The 22,047-nt window shown below is 28.5% G+C and overlaps 1 protein-coding gene across 4 annotated transcripts in view; it reads right to left on the reverse strand.

The window, feature by feature from the left end:
• The window catches only part of LOC119607774 (histone-lysine N-methyltransferase, H3 lysine-79 specific), a 114,713-nt gene extending 101,068 nt beyond the window's left edge, over positions 1-13,645 (reverse strand). For 2 of the 4 annotated variants that reach the window (XM_037961878.1, XM_037961881.1), the window contains exon 1: positions 12,241-12,589. The gene's annotated coding sequence lies outside the window, so the exon portion shown is untranslated. Of the gene's footprint in view, positions 1-12,240; positions 12,590-12,801 lie in introns of those variants that run through there. The other 2 variants (XM_037961879.1, XM_037961880.1) reach the window with 2 other exon arrangements.
• Positions 13,646-22,047: the final 8,402 nt, after the last annotated feature.

Consider the following 22,047-nt stretch of genomic DNA (forward strand, 5'->3'; position numbering starts at 1 on the left):
TTTTTAATTGAAATTTTGTTACAAACTGAACAAATATTTAATAGAAAATTAGTTCAGAAACTGAACAAAATTTTAATAGAAATTTTGTTCACAAACTGAATAGAAAATTTGTTCACAAACTGAACAAATATTTAATAAAAAATTAGTTCAGAAACTGAGCAAACTTTTAATAGAAAATTTCTACACAAACTGAATAAACTTTTAACAGAAATTTTTTTCACAAATTGAACAAATATTTAATAGAAATTTTATCACAAACTGAACAATTTTTTAATTGAAAATTTTTTCACAAACTGAACAAACTTTTAATAGAATTTTTTTTCACAAACTGAACAAATATTTAATAGAAACTTTTTCCAAAAATTAAACAAATTAAGTTTTTTCGTTTTAAAAGTTGGCAACACTGTCATTGTGTTAATCATGCTTTTTTGAATATATGCCTCTGTGCGTATGTATGTGTTTATGTTGGTCTAAGTCGGTCTCTGTTAACGTCAGGTCATTGGGTGGCAATGTGGGAGTTGTGGAAACCTCTTTACACTGTAACTGTAAATTTTTTTTTGAGTTTATTAAAACATAAAAAGAAGCAAGAGAAGCATACATTGTGTTTTGCAGCCAGCAACACTAGCAGAATCGTACAGTGTGCTGATGCTGCTTCGCAGTTTACTGTTACTCAAGGGGGTATGAATGTGTAAGTTTAGAGTGTTTTTGGTTGAAGTTTTCTTTTTTCGTACCCCGTTTTTGCTCTATTATAGTCGATTCTATTAAATGGGGTCGTTGGGGTATGGGTGGAATATACAATCATACATGTATGTGTGTAAGTTTTAATGTATGTGCAAAAGAGCTTGACTACTGAAAAATGCCTTGTCAGTTTGCCTGCATATTTTGTTGCTATTTTATTTCTATATAGAGTATATTTTAATACCCATTTAGTTGATAAATTGAAGACTAAATTGCAAAATGAAAGAAAAAAACATGGGAATTCATAGGGACACTCATATATATTTACCGATAACTTATAAGATTTTCGTTTCCTGCTGAAAAATCAAGTTTGTACGTGCTTTTTATTTAAAATTGAAATTTACTTTGCTGAGCTGTGTTCGAAAGTCCTGTGTTGTTTTCATTTATTTTGTTTTTTACCAAAAATAAATACTAAAAGAAAGAAATCCTGTAAAATCCTTTTTTGGCAAATTATACTCATTTGCCTTAACATGGCAGAATATGTAAGTAATTCTTGGAATTAGTTAATTTGGTTGCTTTTTAAAGAGTTTACAAAGTACTTTTGCTACTACCTTTTTATTCTACAACAAATAGTATAAAAAGCTCTACAGCTTTTCATTTTTTGTTAAATTTTCAGTCTGTCATTTAGATTCCTTTTACTGGTTTGTATTTTAAAGGTTGAAAAATATTTATTTTTTCTTAATAAAATTTGGGTGTGTTAAGAAGTGTGGCAAAACAAAACAGAAAAAAATGATTACTAAAAACTTTTCAAAATTCCTGGTAATAAAAACTCCAAGTAAAGGAGTGTTACAAAAAATCCCCCAAAAAAGGTCAAGAATATTGTTTCAAAAGCAACTTTTCTAATGAAAAGTGCTGTGTTTCACAAGCAACTTTTTTATAGAAAAAGAGTCTAGTTTCACAAGCAACTTTTCCATAGAAAAAGAGTCTTGTTTCACAAACAACTTTTCCATAGAAAAGAGCTTTGTTTCACTTGCAACTTTTCTATAGAAAAGAGTATTGTTTCACAAGCAAATTTTCTATAGAAAACAGTCTTGTTTCACAAGCAACTTTTCTATAGAAAACAGTCTTGCTTCACAAGCAACTTTTCTATAGAAAACAGTCTTGTTTCACAAACAACTTTTCTATAGAAAACAATCTTGTTTCACAAGCAACTTTTGTGTAGATAACAATTTTGTTTCACAAGCAACTTTTTATTAGAAAAGAGTCTAGTTTCACAAAGAACTTTTCTATAGAAAAGAGTCTAGTTTCATAAGGAACTTTTCTATAGAAAAGAATCTAGTTTCACAAGCAACTTTTCTATAGAAAACAGTCTTGTTTCACAAGCAACTTTTCTATAGAAAACAGTCTTGTTTCACAAGCAACTTTTCTATAGAAAACAGTCTTGTTTCACAAGCAACTTTTCTATAGAAAACAGTCTTGTTTCACAAGCAACTTTTCTATAGAAAACAGTCTTGTTTCACAAGCAACTTTTCTATAGAAAACAGTCTTGTTTCACAAGCAACTTTTCTATAGAAAACAGTCTTGTTTCACAAGCAACTTTTCTATAGAAAGCAGTCTAGTTTCACAAGCAACTTTTCTATAGAAAACAGTCTTGTTGCACAAGCAACATTTCTATAGAAAAGAGTATTGTTTCACAAGCAACTTTTCTATAGAAAACAGTATTGTTTCACAAGCAACTTTTCTATAGAAAACAGTCTTGTTTCACAAGCAACTTTTCTATAGAAAACAGTCTTGTTTCACAAGCAACTTTTCTATAGAAAACAGTCTTGTTTCACAAGCAACTTTTCTATAGAAAACAGTCTTGTTTCACAAGCAACTTTTCTATAGAAAACAGTCTTGTTTCACAAGTAACTTTTCTATAGAAAACAGTCTTGTTTCACAAGCAACTTTTCTATAGAAAACAGTCTTGTTTCACAAACAACTTTTCTAAAGAAAACAGTCTTGTTTCTCTAGCAACTTTTCTATAGAAAAGAGTCTAGTTTCACAAGGAACTTTTCTATAGAAAAAAGTCTAGTTTCACAAGGAACTTTTCTATAGAAAAAAGTCTAGTTTCACAAGGAACTTTTCTATAGAAAAAAGTCTAGTTTGAAAAGGAACTTTTCTATAGAAAAGAGTCTAGTTTCACAAAGAACTTATCTATAGAAAAGAGTCTAGTTTCACAAAGAACTTTTCTATAGAAAAGAGTCTAGTTTCACAAGGAACTTTTCTATAGAAAAGAATCTAGTTTCACAAGCAACTTTTCTATAGAAAAGAGTCTGGTGTCACAAGCAACTTTTCTATAGAAAACAGTCTTATTTCACTAGCAACTTTCCTATAGAAAACAGTCTTGTTTCACAAGCAACTTTTCTATAGAAAACAGTCTTGTTTCACAACAACTTTTCTAAAAAAGAGTCTGAATTCACATGCAACTTTTCTATAGAAAACAGTCTTGTTTCACAAGCAACTTTTCTATAGAATAGAGTCTCGTTTCACAAGCATCTTTTCTATAGAATAGAGTCTTGTTTCACAAGCAACTTTTCTATAGAATAGAGTCTTGTTTCACAAGCAACTTTTCTATAGAATAGAGTCTTGTTTCACAAGCAACTTTTCTATAGAAAACGGTCTTGTTTCACAAGCAACTCTTCTATAGAAAACAGACTTGTTTCACAAGCAACTTTTAAATAGAAAACAGCCTTGTTTCACAAGCAACTTTTCTATAGAAAACAGTCTTGTTTCAAAAGCAACTTTACTATAGAAAACAGTCTAGTTTCAGAAGCAACTTTTCTATAGAAAACAGTATTGTTTCACAAGCAACTTTTCTATAGAAAAGTGCTGTGTTTTACAAGCAACTTTTCTATAGAAAAGTGCTGTGTTTTACAAGCAACTTTTCTATAGAAAAGTGCTGTGTTTTATAAGCAACTTTTCTATAGAAAAGTGCTGTGTTTTACAAGCAACTTTTCTATAGAAAAGTGCTGTGTTTCACAAGCAACTTTTCTATAGAAAAGAGTCTTGTTTCAGAATCAACTTTTCTATAGAAAAGTGCTGTGTTTCACAAGTAACTTTTTAAAAAGGAAAAGTTTTATGTTTTACAGAAAAAAAAATTATAGAAAATTTTCTTTAAAACCTGGAAAATTGCTTATTATTTGAGCTTAATTAATTAAAATTTTATTCATAAAATATTTAAATAATGAAAACATTTTCATGGAGAAAAAAAACCCAATCAAATTTAAACCTTTAACGTGATATTTGCGCCATAATTAAAAATTATTATTAATAAAATAATTAAAAAAAAAATCTCTAATTAACACGTAAACGCAATTACTTGTAATGTTTAAAAATAATTAAGTTGTTTTTATAATTCAAACAAAAGAAACAAAGTCAAAAAATAAACAATTCAAAATTTCCAAATTTTAGGGAAAACACAAACAAAAATAAGAAAAAAATTAGTAATTTACAAAGAAATTTATTTTTATAAAAATAAGATTGTGTATTGCCTGAGTCAGTTAGACTTTGCTTATAAATTTATTCATTTATTCATTTGATTTTTGGATTTTTGACAGTTGAATGAACTTTTTTTTGTTGTTATTATTAAATACACACGCACATGATGATAATAATAAAAATAAACAAAAAGAGAAAGAGAAACATATATGTTTTATTTAAAGTAAAACTCTCTGAAATTTAATTTTAGGTTTTACAAAGACAAGAATCAAGATAGACAGACAGACAGACATTCAACCAGTCCAGACAAAAACTACAACAACTAGTAAAACAACTACAAAAAAAAAAACAAAAAAAAACAAAAACATATAAAGAACTTTTTTAAAAATAACCGTTTGTGTGAAAGAGAAGGAGTAAATTAACATTTAGAAATTCCTATTAGAATTTAATGAAAAGAATTCATTTTTAATGATAAGCATTTTCTTAAATAATTTTTTCCCTTGAATCTTAATAAAATTAAATGAATTAATAGAATTTTTTTTATAAATATTTATTTAATATTGAAAAATTTTCAAACTTTTGCATTCCCTTTTCTCATTATATTAATAAGATAAGAAGCAACTACAAGTGTTAGAATAAAAAATATTTATTATTCATCTCATTATCTCAGTTTTTAATTTATAATTATTTAAATTATCACTAATAAAGTAAAATGTTTATTATATAGTTTGAAGGCGAATTGTATTCTAATAGAACGTGTTTAAAATTATCAATAGAAATAAATTAGAAATGAAATGTTTGACAAACAAAGAAAATAACTTTTAATGATAAAATAGTTGCTGGTAAAAACTAGCTTTAGTTTTCTATAGAAAAGTTGCTTGTGAAACACCGCACTTTTCTACAGAAAACGAAATAGTTGCTTGTGAAACTCAGCACTTTTCTATAGAAAAGTTGCTTATGAAACTAAACTCATTTCTATAGAAAAGTTGCTTGTGAAACTCAGCTCATTTCTATAAAAAAGTTGCTTGTGAAACTCAGCACTTTTCTATAGAAAAGTTGCTTATGAAACTAAACTCATTTCTATAGAAAAGTTGCTTGTGAAACTCAGCTCATTTCTATAAAAAAGTTGCTTGTGAAACTCAGCACTTTTCTATAGAAAAGTTGCTTTTGAAACTCAGCACTTTTCTATAGAAAAGTTGCTTGTGAAACTTAGCACTTTTTTATAGAAAAGTTGCTTGTGAAACTCAGCACTTTTCTACAGAAAAGTTGCTTGTGAAACTCAGCACTTTTCTATAGAAAAGTTGCTTGTAAAACTCACCACTTTTCTATAGAAAAGTTGCTTGTGACACTCAGCACTTTTCTATAGAAAAGTTGCTTGTGGAACTCAGCACTTTTCTATAGAAAAGTTGCTTGTGGAACTCAGCACTTTTCTATAGAAAAGTTGCTTGTGGAACTCAGCACTTTTCTATAGAAAAGTTGCTTGTGGAACTCAGCACTTTTCTATAGAAAAGTTGCTTGTGAAACTTAGCACTTTTCTATAGAAAAGTTGTTTGTGAAACTCAGCACTTTTCTATAGAAAAGTTGCTTGTGAAACTAGACTCTTTTCTATAGAAAATTTGCTTGTGAAACCAGACTCTTTTCTATAGAAAAGTTACTTGTGAAACTAGACTCTTTTCTACAGAAAAGTTGCTTGTGAAACAAGACTCTTTTCTATAGAAAAGTTGCTTGTGCAACAAGACTCTTTTCTATAGAAAAGTTGCTTGTGCAACAAGACTCTTTTCTATAGAAAAGTTGCTTGTGCAACAAGACTCTTTTCTATAGAAAAGTTGCTTGTGCAACAAGACTCTTTTCTATAGAAAAGTTGCTTGTGCAACAAGACTCTTTTCTATAGAAAAGTTGCTTGTGCAACAAGACTCTTTTCTATAGAAAAGTTGCTTGTGCAACAAGACTCTTTTCTATAGAAAAGTTGCTTGTGCAACAAGACTCTTTTCTATAGAAAAGTTGCTTGTGAAACCAGACTCTTTTCTATAGAAAAGTTGCTTGTGAAACAAGACTCTTTTCTATAGAAAAGTTGCTTGTACAAACAAGACTCTTTTCTATAGAAAAGTTGCTTGTGCAAACAAGACTCTTTTCTATAGAAAAGTTGCTTGTGCAAACAAGACTCTTTTCTATAGAAAAGTTGCTTGTGCAAACAAGACTCTTTTCTATAGAAAAGTTGCTTGTGCAAACAAGACTCTTTTCTATAGAAAAGTTGCTTGTGAAATAAGACTCTTTATTATAGAAAAGTTGCTTTTGAAAAAAGTTTCTTTTCAATAAAAAAAATCTATTGAAATTTTTCTGTCTTAAATATCTAAAATTAGCTTATTTTCTTAAACTTCAAAAGAAAACCCATACAAGCTATAAAATATTTTTTAAAGAGAAAAGAAAAAAAATCATTAAAACATTCATTATAATGCAGCATTTGTAATAACCTACACGTGAATCCATGAGATACATAATTTACAAAAATATTTTCAAAGAAAACAAATAAAAAAATACCAAAGCAAACAAGATGAAAAATAAAAAAAAAACATTAGAAAGAAAATTAGATTGTTTTTTTTTTCTGCTGCAAGAGCAGAAAAAAATATATAAATAAATTTACAACATAAAATATGAATAAATAAAGGCAAGCAAACAAAAAAATGTTTTATAAAAATGAAAAGTAACGCACGAATGCGCAAGTGCTGCAAGTTGCTGCTACAATTTTCGATATTGCTGTATTTTTAATGCTGCCAAAGATAAAGTTACTGAATAACAACAATGACTATAAACCAACAGCAACAGCAAGAAATAACAATAGACTTTGTAGAAGAAAAAAAACTCGAAAAAAATGGTTTCAAAAAAGCAATGAAAACAAAACAAAATTACAATGATAGAGACTCTTAACTCGGTTGTAAGGCAAATATGTCTGTAATATTAGAGATATAAACGAGTAAAGAAAAACACATTTTTTTGTAACTTACGACAACGAGTCAACATTTTCACAACGATATTTTTGCCATCATGGCCCAAAACTACAGCAATAACATTAACAACAACACAATATGTATAGCAGCAGAGCAAAAAAAAAAATATATATATTTGAAATCACCAACAGAAATTGCACATGAAAACAACAAAAGTTTATGTTCAGTATCTTCAACCCAAAAGATACACGTACAACTTTAACACTAAAGAAAAAATTGAAATTACACAAAATGCCCCGCTCAATTTAGAAGAAGAAAAAAGAAACTAAACACACATTTTTTCATGCCACAAATCTGTGGCAAGCAAATGGGCAAAAGAAGTTGTTGAGATAGAAGATGAAGGCAGCTGTTTAAGAAAATTTAATCAAATGGGCAAATTTTATTAAAAGGTAAGGGGAAGTTTTCAATTTGAATTGCTTTATGTTTCAATAGATAATATAAGTAGCAATTCAAGTTACTTGTGACTAAAAGGACAAGGAACTTTTCTATAGAAAACAAGAATGTTTCACAAGCAACCTTCCCATAGAAAACAAGCATGTTTCACAATTAGCTCTTCTATAGAAAAGAAGCTGGATTCACAAGCAACTTTTCTATAGAAAAGAAGCAGGTTTCACAAGCAACTTTTCTATAGAAAAGAAGCAGGTTTCACAAGCAAATTTTCTATAGAAAAGAAGCAGGTTTCACAAGCAACTTTTCTATAGAAAAGAAGCAGGTTTCACAAGCAATTTTCTATAGAAAAGAAGCAAGTTTCACCAGCAACTTTTCTATAGAAAAGAAGAAGTTTCACCAGCAACTTTTCTATAGAAAAGAAGAAGTTTCACCAGAAACTTTTCTATAGAAAAGAAGCAAGTTTCACCAGAAACTTTTCTATAGAAAAGAAGCAAGTTTCACCCGCAACTTTTCTATAGAAAAGAAGCAAGTTTCACCAGCAACTTTTCTATAGAAAAGAAACAAGTTTCACCAGCAACTTTTCTATAGAAAAGAAGCAAGTTTCACCAGCAACTTTTCTATAGAAAAGAAGCAAGTTTCACCAGCAACTTTTCTATAGAAAAGAAGCAAGTTTCACCAGCAACTTTTCTATAGAAAAGAAGCAAGTTTCACCAGCAACTTTTCTATAGAAAAGAAGCAAGTTTCACCAGCAACTTTTCTATAGAAAAGAAGCAAGTTTCACCAGCAACTTTTCTATAGAAAAGAAGCAAGTTTCACCAGCAACTTTTCTATAGAAAAGAAGCACGTTTCACCAGCAACTTTTCTATAGAAAAGAAGCAAGTTTCACCAGCAACTTTTCTATAGAAAAGAAGCAAGTTTCACCAGCAACTTTTCTATAGAAAAGAAGCTGGTTTAACAAGCAACTTTTCTATAGAAAAGAAGCTGGTTTCACAAGCAACTTTTCTATAGAAAAGAGTCTTGTTTCACAAGCAACTTTTCTATAGAAAAGAAGCAAGTTTCACCAGCAACTTTTCTATAGAAAAGAAGCAAGTCTCACCAGCAACTTTTCTATAGAAAAGAAGCAAGTCTCACCAGCAACTTTTCTATAGAAAAGAAGCTGGTTTCACAAGCAACTTTTCTATAGAAAAGAAGCTGGTTTCACAAGCAACTTTTCTATAGAAAAGAAGCTGGTTTCACAAGCAACTTTTCTATAGAAAAGAAGCTGGTTTCACAAGCAACTTTTCTATAGAAAAGAAGCTGGTTTCACAAGCAACTTTTTTATAGAAAAAAAAAGCAGGTTTCACAAGCAACTTTTCTATAGAAAAAAACCAGGTTTCACAAGCAACTTTTCTATAGAAAAAAAAACAGGTTTCACAAGCAACTTTTTTAGAGAAAAGAAGCAGGTTTCACAAGCAACTTTTCTAGAGAAAAGAAGCAGGTTTCACAAGCAACTTTTCTAGAGAAAAGAAGCAGGTTTCACAAGCAACTTTTCTAGAGAAAAGAAGCAGGTTTCACAAGCAACTTTTCTAGAGAAAAGAAGCAGGTTTCACAAGCAACTTTTCTAGAGAAAAGAAGCAGGTTTCGCAAGCAACTTTTCTATAGAAAAGAAGCAGGTTTCACAAGCAACTTTTCTATAGAAAAGAGCCTTGTTTCACAAGCAACTTTTCTATAGAAAAGAGCCTTGTTTCACAAGCAACTTTTCTATAGAAAAGAGCCTTGTTTCACAAGCAACTTTTCTATAGAAAAGAGACTTGTTTTGTTTCACAAGCAACTTTTCTATAGAAAAGAGCCTTGTTTCACAAGCAACTTTTCTATAGAAAAGAGCCTTGTTTCACAAGCAACTTTTCTATAGAAAAGAGCCTTGTTTCACAAGCAACTTTTCTATAGAAAAGAGCCTTGTTTCACAAGCAACTTTTCTATAGAAAAGAGCCTTGTTTCACAAGCAACTTTTCTATAGAAAAGAGCCTTGTTTCACAAGCAACTTTTCTATAGAAAAGAGCCTTGTTTCACAAGCAACTTTTCTATAGAAAAGAGCCTTGTTTCGCAAGCAACTTTTTTATAGAAAACAGTCTTGTTTCACAAGCAACTTTTCTATAGAAAAGAGTCTGGTTTCACAAGCAACTTTTCTATAGAAAAGAGTCTAGTTTCACAAGCAACTTTTCTATAGAAAAGGGTCTAGTTTCACAAGCAACTTTTCTATAGAAAAGAATCTAGTTTCACAAGCAACTTTTCTATAGAAAAGAGTATTGATTCACAAGCAACTTTTCGATAGAAAAGTGTTGTGTTTCAAAATCAAAATTTCTATGGAATAGTTAGCTTTTCTATTCTTCCAAGCAACTTTCCTTACAAGTACATCTTCTGTACTTCTTTTCCAAATAAATTTGAATTATTTTTGAATTCCTATTATTTAGTTTACCAAACTATATAAAAATATTTAAAAGACAATATAAAAATATGTAGATATTTCTAGTCATGAAAAAGAAACAATATTTTAGCGTGCTTTGTGGTGTTGCATGTCATACAAAGTTGCATACAATGTGATTATCCGAAATAAATAGAAGTCAAAATAACAAGAAATTCCAATAATAATGAAAAGTTTTTAACGTTTACACCAGAGTAAGGCAAAGACCCGAGACTCAAACAAAAAACTATAGATAGATATAGACCGAAATACAAAAAAGGACAGACAGACAGAATGACAGAGAAACAGGCAGACAGACAGACAGATGAACATAATGAAACCCACAACTGTTAACCACACAACCAAGGCGAATAGAGACAAACAACACAGACAAGAGGCCGATAAACGAAACATTCTGTAGTTTAGATTCATGTAAAAGGAAAAAATAATTATTTTTGGTTCGTTTGTTTGTTTGTTTCTTTTTCTGTATCTACTCCTGGCCTGCCTATGAATGGCAGAGTTTGTCTAAAATGTTGGTCGTTTGCAGTAACAGCGACTGACTAATGCCGCAAAGGAAATGGCAATAAACTGTGTTGTTGTTTGGTTTGTTTAGTTTTTGTAGTTTTTTTTCTTCATCTGTGATTTTTTTCTTTTTTTTTTTTGGCTTAGATTATGCGTTTTTGTAAGTTGTTTTTGGCTTTTGTGCTGCGGATTTTGACTGCTAAATATTGTTGTTTTTTTATTTTAACTTTAACCAAGTTTTTTTTATACTTTACTTAAGTTTTGCTGTTCTTAACATTTACTTTTTGTTTGAGTGTTTTTTTTTATTAATTTTTTGCACATGCCTTTTGTGTCTGTTTTTGGTTGTTAATAGTTTTTGTTGTTGACTTTTTGTTGCTGTTTTTAAGTAGAAAACCACACTCATTTATAATAAAGATTTGTGTTTAACTTATGTTTGTTTTAACAAAAACTAAAACATTACTAGACAGATAACGATTTGAAATATTGTTTAATTTATTTTTAGATGACAAAGAAAACTTGAAATGGATTAACTAAAGAACTATAGAAAAGAGCATTTTTTGTAAACAACTTTTCTATAGAAAAGAGCATTTTCTGCAAGCAACTTTTCTATAGAAAAGAGTGATGTTTCACAAGCAACTTTTCTACGGAAAAGAGTGATGTTTCACAAGCAATTTTTCTATTGAAAAGAATGATGTTTCACAAGCAACTTTTCTATAGAAAAGAGTGATGTTTCACAAGCAACTTTTCTATAGAAAAGAGTGTTGTTTCACAAGCAACTTTTCTATAGAAAAGAGTGTTGTTTCACAAGAAACTTCTCTATAGAAAAGAGTGTTGTTTCACAAGCAACTTCTCTATAGAAAAGAGTGTTGTTTCACAAGCAACTTTTCTATAGGAAAGAGCATTGTTTCACAAGCAACTTTTCTATAGAAAAGAGTGTTGTTTCACAAGCAACTTTTCTATAGAAAAGAGTATTGTTTCACAAGCAACTTTTCTATAGAAAAGAGTGTTGTTTCACAAGCAACTTTTCTATAGAAAAGAGTGTTGTTTCACAAGCAACTTTTCTATAGAAAAGAGTGTTGTTTCACAAGCAACTTTTCTATAGAAAAGAGTGTTGTTTCACAAGCAACTTTTCTATAGAAAAGAGTGTTGTTTCACAAGCAACTTTTCTATAGAAAAGAGTGTTGTTTCACAAGCAACTTTTCTATAGAAAAGAGTGTTGTTTTATAAGCAACTTTTTTATAGAAAACAGTCTTGTTTCACTAGCAAATTTTCCATAAAAAAGAGTCTGGTTTCACAAGCAACTTTTCTAAAGAAAAGAGTCTTTTTTCACAAGGAACTTTTCTATAGAAAAGTGAGTTGTTTCACAAGCCACTTTTCTATAGAAAAGAGTGTTGTCTCACAAACAACTTTTCTATAGAAAAGAGTGTTATTTCACAAGCAACTTTCCTATAGAAAAGAGTGTGGTTTCCCAAGCAACTTTTCTATAGCAGCAGGTTTCACAAGCAACTTTTGTATAGAAAACAGTCGTGTTTCACAAGCAACTTTTCTATAGAAAAGCAGCAGGTTTCACAAGCAAATTAGAAACGTGTTGTGTTTCAATAGTAACTCTTTTTAAAAAAATTGCTTGCTTGGACGACCAAATAAGTTGTTTTTTTCAGAAAATTCTTTAAAATTTTCAAAACAAAATGTCGGCTAATGGCATTTTATGCTGTTTTTAACTCTTACCTTTTAAATTTGTTGTTGTTTTATTGTTGTTAAGAAAAAATTATCCAATATTCCATTTATTATACGATTTTTGTAGAAAAAAACCCAAATTTTGTGGTTAATTTTTAATTACTCTTTGTTAAAATGACACTTCACTTTATTTTGCAAATAAATTTTGATAATTTATTTTATATTTTTTCCCATTAATTTGCTAGAATTTAACACTTAATTTATTGAATTTTTAAGATATAAGCTGAAATTTTGCACAATTTCTATTTTTAAATGAATTTTTTTTGTTATTTGTTGCTATTTAAGCAATAAAAATTTGTTATTACATGAAATTTTTCTTTTTCTTCTTTTCTAGTTGTTTTATTTTTGTTTTTGTTATTTAAATGGCTGAAGTTTTTGTTTTTTTGCATTTGCTTTTGTTTTAAATACTTTTTCTTAAGTATTATTTCTTAGCAATATAAAATTTTTTTAACAAATTTTGTGGTATTTTTTTAATTTATTTCAGTTTAATTATTTTCTTTATTTTTTTTTACTTATTCGCTAGACATTCACTTTACAAACACACATACACACCTCTTTTTTTCCTGTAATTTGTTTTATTTTTATTGAATGCTTTTTGTTGTTGTTTGGGTTGTTTGTGTAAATGACATTTTTCATTTGTTGTTGTTGTTTAAACATAAAAATCACGTACACACAATTTCTTTCTTCTTTTCTCTTTTAATTTTTTATTCTAATTGTTAAATCTTTTAACTTTTTTTATAAATTATCACTAAATTCACTTTATTATTATTCCTTAACTATAAATTTAAAGTTTATTTTTAGTTAAATTTAAGATATTTTACATTTTTCTTAATTTCTTTACTTTTTAATTAAGTTTTTTTTTTATTAACTCTTTGTTGTTGTTTGTTTAATTCTTATTATAAACTTGTTTCACTTGTTCTCTCACTCTTTCTTTTATTATATTCATTATTTGTTTCTTTGTCTATCTCTCTTATTTCTTTTTGTGTAACATCTTTTTTTTTGTTATTTCTCTTTAGTTAAATATTTCTAATTATTTTTCTTTTTTTTTTAAATTCTCTGCTTTGTGTTCAATTTTCCGTTATTACCACATACACTGTACTTTTTTTTCTTTTGTTGGTATTTCATAAATTTTTCTTCTTTTTCAATTGTTATAAAATATAAAAACCTTTTTCTTTTCTTCCCCACTTTTACGTGTGTTCCTTTTTTTGGTTTATTTCGCTGCGCGTTTATTGTTTTTTCTTTTGTAACACAATTATTTTTATTATTGATTTTCCTCTGTGGTTTGTGTTAAGTTTTGTTTAATTAAATCTTGATTAAACACATTGATTTTAATTAAACCACACAGCGCCATTATAGCCACCTACTTCTTCCGTCTAACTCGTTCGCCGTTAAAAAAGGAACTGAAATTTTAACAAATATTCGCTGTTTTCTATTTCTTTAACTAATAGCGGCCATTTTGAATTTGGTGTAAATGAGTCCGCTATATGGGTACTCACTAAAACGGGGTTGTTGTAAAGCAACGAGTAATAGTAAAGTGACTATGTAAAAGTTTACAATATGCGAAACACCCTGTTGTTATTTGTCAAAAATGCAACTCTGTTGTATAAACAACTGTATGAAAAGGGTTGCCAGTTTTTAATAATATAATTAAACGAAAATAATTAAGAAAACCGAAACCGAAGTATACTTTTCTAAAGGTTTAAGCTGCGCTACTTACAAGGCATTATAACAGGCTTATGATCTCTTCTTTCTATTTCAAGATATCTTAACCCAAATATATATAAAAACAGTTATAATTTCCTAAAAATTTGTTATTGGCTTCCTCTCGTGACAAATTTTTTAACAGATGATATCTCGGCAAATACAAGAGAATTCAAAAAGTATATTCATCGGAAAGTTTATGAGAAATTATATAATTTTTTTATAAAATAAATTAAAAAAATTATAATTTTTTTATAAAATAAAGGCGAAATATAGTTAAAATGGAGTTTTTGTTAATTTATCAGAGCTCCTTGCATTATATTGAAATATCTAGAAGACAAAAGAAGATAGAACAAAGTTTAAATCATGATTTTAAAGGCGACACTTTGGACTTTTAGACGGCACAACAAATTTGATATCTTGGCGCTGTTATAACGTCTTAAATATTGCCAAAATGTGTTTTTTATGAGTTTAAGTCTACAATAAGTTGATGTGGTACAAATATTCTGAAATTCCAGATTTGTAATTAGAAAATCTGTTTTTTAATGCCAAAATTTTCACAAAATCACTTGGAAAATATATATATTTAGCGTTTACCTGATAAATATGTCATTTATAGAAATCACTTAAAGCTTCCATGAAATCCTAATCCATTAAATGCCTAAGATATTTAGCATTAAGTTTTTTATTTTTTATGAAAAATGTTTTTAAAGAATTTATCGGTATAAAGTAAAATAAGAAAAAAAAAAAAAATAAAAATATTTAACATACAATTTTCCAAGAAGTACCTATTTTCCAAAAAGAAGAAACCACAATATTTATTCGATAAAAAATTGGACAAATTTTACATTTCAAAAATATTTAAGGGTCATTTTTGTAAAGAAAATTTAAACTATTTTTTTATAAAAAAATGGAAACATTTTTTTAAAAAAAGTAAATCTTTTCTGAAAGAAAAATTTACGAAATTATTTTTTTAAGGTGAAAAATTCTTAATTAAAAATGTTTTCAAATTGACTTCTTTAGATGATAAATTAAAAAAAAAAAATTAAAAATTCGTGACATTAATATAATTAAGATATCTATGGAGTTAAAGTAATTTTCTGAAGGAGAGTTTGCATAGCGTCGAATGTACCTTTCCGGAAAATAGTATTTCAATATTCGTTTATTTTGTTTAAAAAATTTTCTGAAACAAATTTTCAATATTTTTAATAAAACATTTTCAAATATTTTTCGTACGAAAAATATTAAACTTTTAAATAGTTTCTAAAGAAAACTGTTGTAATTTATTAGGGAACATTTTCGAATTTTTTTAAACAAATATAGTTTTTTAAGAAATTTTCAAAATTTAAAAATTTTTTGAAGATGCGAAGTTATTAATAAGTTTTGCTTGAATAAAGTTTAAACCGAATACGTTGAATTAATACAATTTTAAAGCAATACAATTTCGAGGAGGACGATGATATCCCATCATGGCACAATTATTCTAGAGTGATGAAATTTTCACCTTGAGACTATATTATCAATTCTAAAGATCAGTTTTTCCTTAAAAAAAGTTAAATTTTATCCTTAAGATACAATTTGGAACAAACAAATAAAATTAAATTAAGGAAATAGGCGGGAGTTACAGTTGGTCGAAATAAAACTATATTTTCAAACGTCTAGATGTTCAAAATTAAAAAAAAGAACTTTTGCATTAGTTGTTTGGAATAAAATTAAAAATTATAATTTTATATATTGAATTAAATGGTTTTTTGTTCATTAAATATAGAAATTTAATGGAAAAAATAATTCCGATATAACGAATTTTTCGATTTAATGAAAGGGCCTGACATTATATAATCGTTATACCGGGAATTGCCTGTTTTTTGTACTAAATGTTCCTTAAACACTAAATTGTACTAAAATATATTTACAAACAGTCTGGTAACACTAATTTTGTATTTAGTTTAATAAAAACAACACTGTTTTTCTTGTTTTGTTTTCATTCTTGCATTCACAGTATTGCCATTGTTTTGTCTAACGCACTCTCTCACACAAACCTATACTTTCTTTTAGTTTTTTTACGATTGAAGCAGCCGCCGAAGTTTTTAATACCGAACGCCGTTGGCATTAATGGTGGTCAGCGTAGTTGTCTTCTATACACTTTGCTTATCTTTCCCCTATAATATCATTTTTAGTCTGTCTTTTCGTGCGCAGCCGATTTCATTAACTACGCCAGCATTTAGGAAAAATAGAAAAAGATTTTTCGTGTTGTGTGTTTAATTTTTTTATATATTTCGAGGCATCCAAGAAAAAAGTGGAAAAATTTAATAAATTCATTGAATTTCTTTGAGCAAAACGAGCAAAAACATTACTTTAGCTTCCCCTAGAAAATACAGTGACAAGAAAAAAAGTGTTTTTGGTGTAATTAGGTTTCTTATTGTTGTTGTTTGTATGACAAAGTTAATAACAACAATTAAAAGAAAAAATGTGGACAAGTTTCCATTTATTAAATATTTAAATCCCATAATTATATCTATTCAATAAGAAAAAAGTGCAAACTATAAAAGAATTAAAAAAATAATTTTTTTGCATCACTACCAAACGAAAAAAAATAGAGAAAAAAAGAAAATAAAAGAAAAACGAAAGGTGTGTATGAGTGTGAATAGAGAAAAAGCATAAAAAATACAGGAGAAAGATAAAAAGAAGAAGCATCAGCAGATGTAAAAAGAGAAAAACTAAAAGTAAATTTTCACTTGATTTTATTTATTTAGTTTGTTTTTATTATCAAGTATTTAACAAAAATTGTTGTTTTTTTAGTGTAACAAAGTAAAATTTAATAAAATTTATATTTTCTAAGGAAATAATAAATATTAAAACAATAACATATAACAGCAAAAATTGCAAAAACAAAAATTTAAGGGGTGGTTGTTTTAATAAGAAAATTTGCAAAAAAAAAAAAAATCAAATTTATGCCAAATAAGTGTAAAATAACATAAATTATTAACAAAATATTTCGTTTAAATTAATAATAAATGTGTGTGTGTTTTGCACAATACCTATTAGCTAACTAAATTTTCTAATAGAAATTTAATTTTCTTTTTAATTTTTAACAGAAAGTTTTGTAATAAATTGGACTTTTTAAAAATTTTCTTTACGGCTGAAAATTTGTTAAGGTAAGTTTTGTTTGAATAAATCCAGAACACAAAAACTTGTTTTTCTGGTTCCCCTGGGGAACCAGTACCTACAATAAAAATCATGTACATATTTGTAAGATTTTCTAATTGGGTGTTGTTTTTTCTTTAATCATTGAAATACTTATTCTTTACTAAAATCATTAAATTGCTAAAATTTAAATATGTATTAAAGTTTGCTAAAAAAGTTATTGATATGGAAAATTTTCAAATAATCACATCATTTTTGATGAAATTTTAGAAGTTAGTCTGGAACCGAACTAGAACTGAATAAGAACTGAACTAACTAGAACTGAACTAGAACTGAACTAGAACTAAACTAGAACTGAACTAGAACTGAACTAGAACTGAACTAACTAGAACTGAACTAGAACTGAACTAGAACTGAACTAGAACTAGAACTAGAACTGAACTAGAACTGAACTAGAACTGAACTAGAACTGAACTAGAACTGAACTAGAACTGAACTAGAACTGAACTAGAACTGAACTAGAACTGAACTAGAACTGAACTAGAACTGAACTAGAACTGAACTAGAACTGAACTAGAACTGAACTAGAACTGAACTAGAACTGAACTAGAACTGAACTAGAACTGAACTAGAACTGAACTAGAACTGAACTAGAACTGAACTAGAACTGAACTAGAACTGAACTAGAACTGAACTAGAACTGAACTAGAACTGAACTAGAACTGAACTAGAACTGAACTAGAACTGAACTAGAACTGAACTAGAACTGAACTAGAACTGAACTAGAACTGAACTAGAACTGAACTAGAACTGAACTAGAACTGAACTAGAACTGAACTAGAACTGAACTAGAACTGAACTAGAACTGAACTAGAACTGAACTAGAACTGAACTAGAACTGAACTAGAACTGAACTAGAACTGAACTAGAACTGAACTAGAACTGAACTAGAACTGAACTAGAACTGAACTAGAACTGAACTAGAACTGAACTAGAACTGAACTAGAACTGAACTAGAACAGAACTAGAACAGAACTAGAACTGAACCAGAACTGAACTAGAACTGAACTAGAACTGAACTAGAACTGAACTAGAACTGAACTAGAACTGAACTAGAACTGAACCAGAACTGAACTAGAACTGAACTAGAACTGAACTAGAACTGAACTAGAAGTGAACTAGAACAGAACTAGAACAGAACTAGAACTGAACCAGAACTGAACTAGAACTGAACTAGAACTGAACTAGAACTGAACTAGAACTGAACTAGAACTGAACTAGAACTGAACCAGAACTGAACTAGAACTGAACTAGAACTGAACTAGAACTGAACTAGACCTCGAACTGTATTATATCTGTTTAACCTCTAATTAAAAACTCTTCTCTCGATGTTTTATTTGAAAAAATCTCTTTAAATTAAATTCATATCGTATGACAATTTCAAATTCAAAAATTTCAAACAGGTGGTTGGTTATATTTTTAAATATCAAGTTCTTGGAACTTACACTGCAACAAACTGCAGTTAAATCTGAAATAAAAATTAAGTGTTAAAAAGATAAAAAATAACATAAATTTTTCAAAAACCGTGGGGGTTTCATTTATTTATTTAAAGTAGACAAATAATATTAATAAATAAAATAAACATACAATAAGAATAATGATGGAGGGGAATAAATAATAAAAAAAGTAACAAGTACATAAAACTGCTGATTATTTCTTCATACAAATGATCATTATAAATAATGATAATGAGGTTGTTTTTAATGATATTGATAACAATATCATTAGACAAATGCACTGTGCCTAGGCAACGATTTAATAGCTATAGTAACAATAACTAGAACATAATTTCAAATAATGCTGCTGTCGGTCGGTTGTTTGGTTGACTTCTGTTGCTTGCTGCTGCCGCTGTTGACAGTTAATGCGTAGGTTGTTGCAAGATAATAAATGGATAGAATAGAACCAACACAATTTTCAAAATGATATATTCTATATTATTGCTTTTTTAAAGCAATATAAAAGAATTTCTTTAAAATACTTGATGGAAAACATTGAAACTTTTCAAAATTAATTTCTATTTAACGAATTAAAAAGAAATTTATTTTCTACTTATAACAGTTTCTTTTAATAATTTCTATATAATTTAATTTCTTTCTTCTATTTCTTCGGAATGTTAATAACAAAACCATTGTCAATGTACTTGCGAAGTACAAGTTGTGCTTTTTAACAGTCATATCAATCTTTGAAATTTAAATATGAATTTTCCAGCTGCGTTTGATGGTGAAACGCAGTGTCTGTTACTGTATCAAATAAATATAAGACATGCTCTCTAACTGCCTGAAAGTCTAAATTTCTGTCTTTGGTTTTTATTTAAGATTATACATCAAGTGAATAAGTCAAGAAACTAAGTTGAACCACTTATGGTGAAATATACTACAATTGTCGTCATAAATATTCCCTCCTTATTATATAGTCTTGCTGTTATTGTGTTTTCTTCATCTTTCATCATAAATTTAGCTACAGTTATTTGCTATTGTTGTGGATATTTTATGTTTAATGGTCATTTAAAGACATCTTTCATTCATATATCCATATAATAGACGTTTGCTATTGTACGTATATTTTAATAATAAGAAGTGCTACTGGGCAACGAAAAAAAATTACTACTTGCATCTAATAACTGCCACTTAAAGATATTATAATATGAGTTTTATTATGCTTCGAGTAGTTTTGTGGAAATAACTTCTAATAGCGATGGCAAAGTGAGTCGTGAAAAGTGCAATGAGAATATCAAACATTAAGATTCCGATTAAGCTAGAACAGAACTTAAATTGAACAAAAACTAGCACTGAACTAAACTTAACAAGAACTGAACTAGAACTAAACTCTAACTGAACTAGAACTGAACAGAGCTGAACTAGAACTGAACCAGAACTAAACTCTAACTGAACTATAACTGAACAAGAGCTGAACTAGAACTGAACTAGAACTGAACTAGAACTGAACTAGAACTGAACTAAACTGAACTAGAACTGAACTAGAACTGAACTAGAACTGAACTAGAACTGAACTAGAACTGAACTAGAACTGAACTAGAACTGAACTAGAACTGACTAGAACTGAACTAGAACTGAACTAGAACTGAACTAGAACTGAACTAGAACTGAACTAGAACTGAACTAGAACTGAACTAGAACTGAACTAGAACTGAACTAGAACTGAACTAGAACTGAACTAGAACTGAACTAGAACTGAACTAGAACTGAACTAGAACTGGAACTAGAACTGAACTAGAACTGAACTAGAACTGAACTAGAACTGAACTAGAACTGAACTAGAACTGAACTAGAACTACTGACTGAACTAGAACTGAACTAGAACTGAACTAGAACTGAACTAGAACGATAATGTATGGTACCTCCTTTTTAAATAATTAAACATTAATTAACTTTTTAAAAAAATGTACATGTTGATTTGAAGTATTTCAACATGAACTAGAACTGAACTAGAACTGAACTAGAACTGAACTAGAACTGACTAGACTGAACTAGAACTGAAACTAGAACTGAACTAGAACTGAACTAGAACTGAACTAGAACTGAACTAGAACTGAACTAGAACGAACTAGAACTGAACTAGAACTGAACTAGAACTGACTAGAACTGAACTAAACTGAACTAGAACTGAACTAGAACTGAACTAGAACTGAACTAGAACTGAACTAAACTGAACTAGAACTGAACTAGAACTGAACTAGAACTGAACTAGAACTGAACTAGAACTAGAACTGAACTAGAACTAGAACTGAACTAGAACTAGAACTGAACTAGAACTAGAACTAGAACTGAACTAGAACTGAACTAGAACTGAACTAGAACTAGAACTGAACTAGAACTGAACTAGAACTGAACTAGAACTGAACTAGAACTGAACTAGAACTGAACTAGAACTGAACTAGAACTGAACTAGAACTGAACTAGAACTGAACTAGAACTGAACTAGAACTGAACTAGAACTGAACTAGAACTGAACTAGAACTGAACTAGAACTGAACTAGAACTGAACTAGAACTGAACTAGAACTGAACTAGAACTGAACTAGAACTGAACTAGAACAGAACTAGAACTGAACTAGAACTGAACTAGAACTGAACTAGAACTGAACTAGAACTGAACTAGAACTGAACTAGAACTGAACTAGAACTGAACTATAACTGAACTAGAACTGAACTAGAACTGAACTAGAACTGAACTAGAACTGAACTAGAACTGAACTAGAACTGAAATAGAACTGAACTAGAATTGAACTTTTTGCACTCACTGTTAATTGATTTTCTTTTCTCACTTGAACATCTCTTTTTGTAGGAACAGTAAAAACAACATTTCTATAAATTCATTTAAATTCTTTTCTTATTTTATGCCGCATTATTGTTGATGAATGATTGTGTCTCTAAGAATAGAATTTATTTAAATTGCATTTAATTCAATTTATTTACTTCATCATCAGAAACACAATGTACAATTGGTTTATGGAATTTATGCAGAATGATTTAAAACGATCTTAGAGCGATACTAAGAAATTGAAAAGAAATCAAACTTTGAAGATTGATTTCAAAAAATGAATCAAATTTTTGAGGTTACAAACAGTTAAAAACGTTTTAAATTTCTGTAAAAAGTGTTTATTTATAATCATTATTTAAACGCTATTCCGATGTTAAATATAGATTGATTAAACTTAAGATATTGTTAAAATACAATTAAAATTCTACAGTCGAAATTTTGAAGATTTTCGTTTTCCAAAATAAGATTTTTAATTATTTTTTTTTTAAACAAAGTGTGAAATAAATTTATTACTTTTTTGCGCTTAAAAAAAAAACGCAAATAATTTATAGCTTCCCTAATCATTTACAAACTTCATTATGAACAATTAATTTTTCTATTGAGAAATCCAAAA

This window comes from Lucilia sericata, unplaced genomic scaffold (assembly GCF_015586225.1).
Source record: "Lucilia sericata isolate MDLA Ls3-8-SP2 unplaced genomic scaffold, ASM1558622v1 Contig000746F_arrow, whole genome shotgun sequence".
NCBI lineage: Eukaryota > Metazoa > Arthropoda > Insecta > Diptera > Calliphoridae > Lucilia > Lucilia sericata.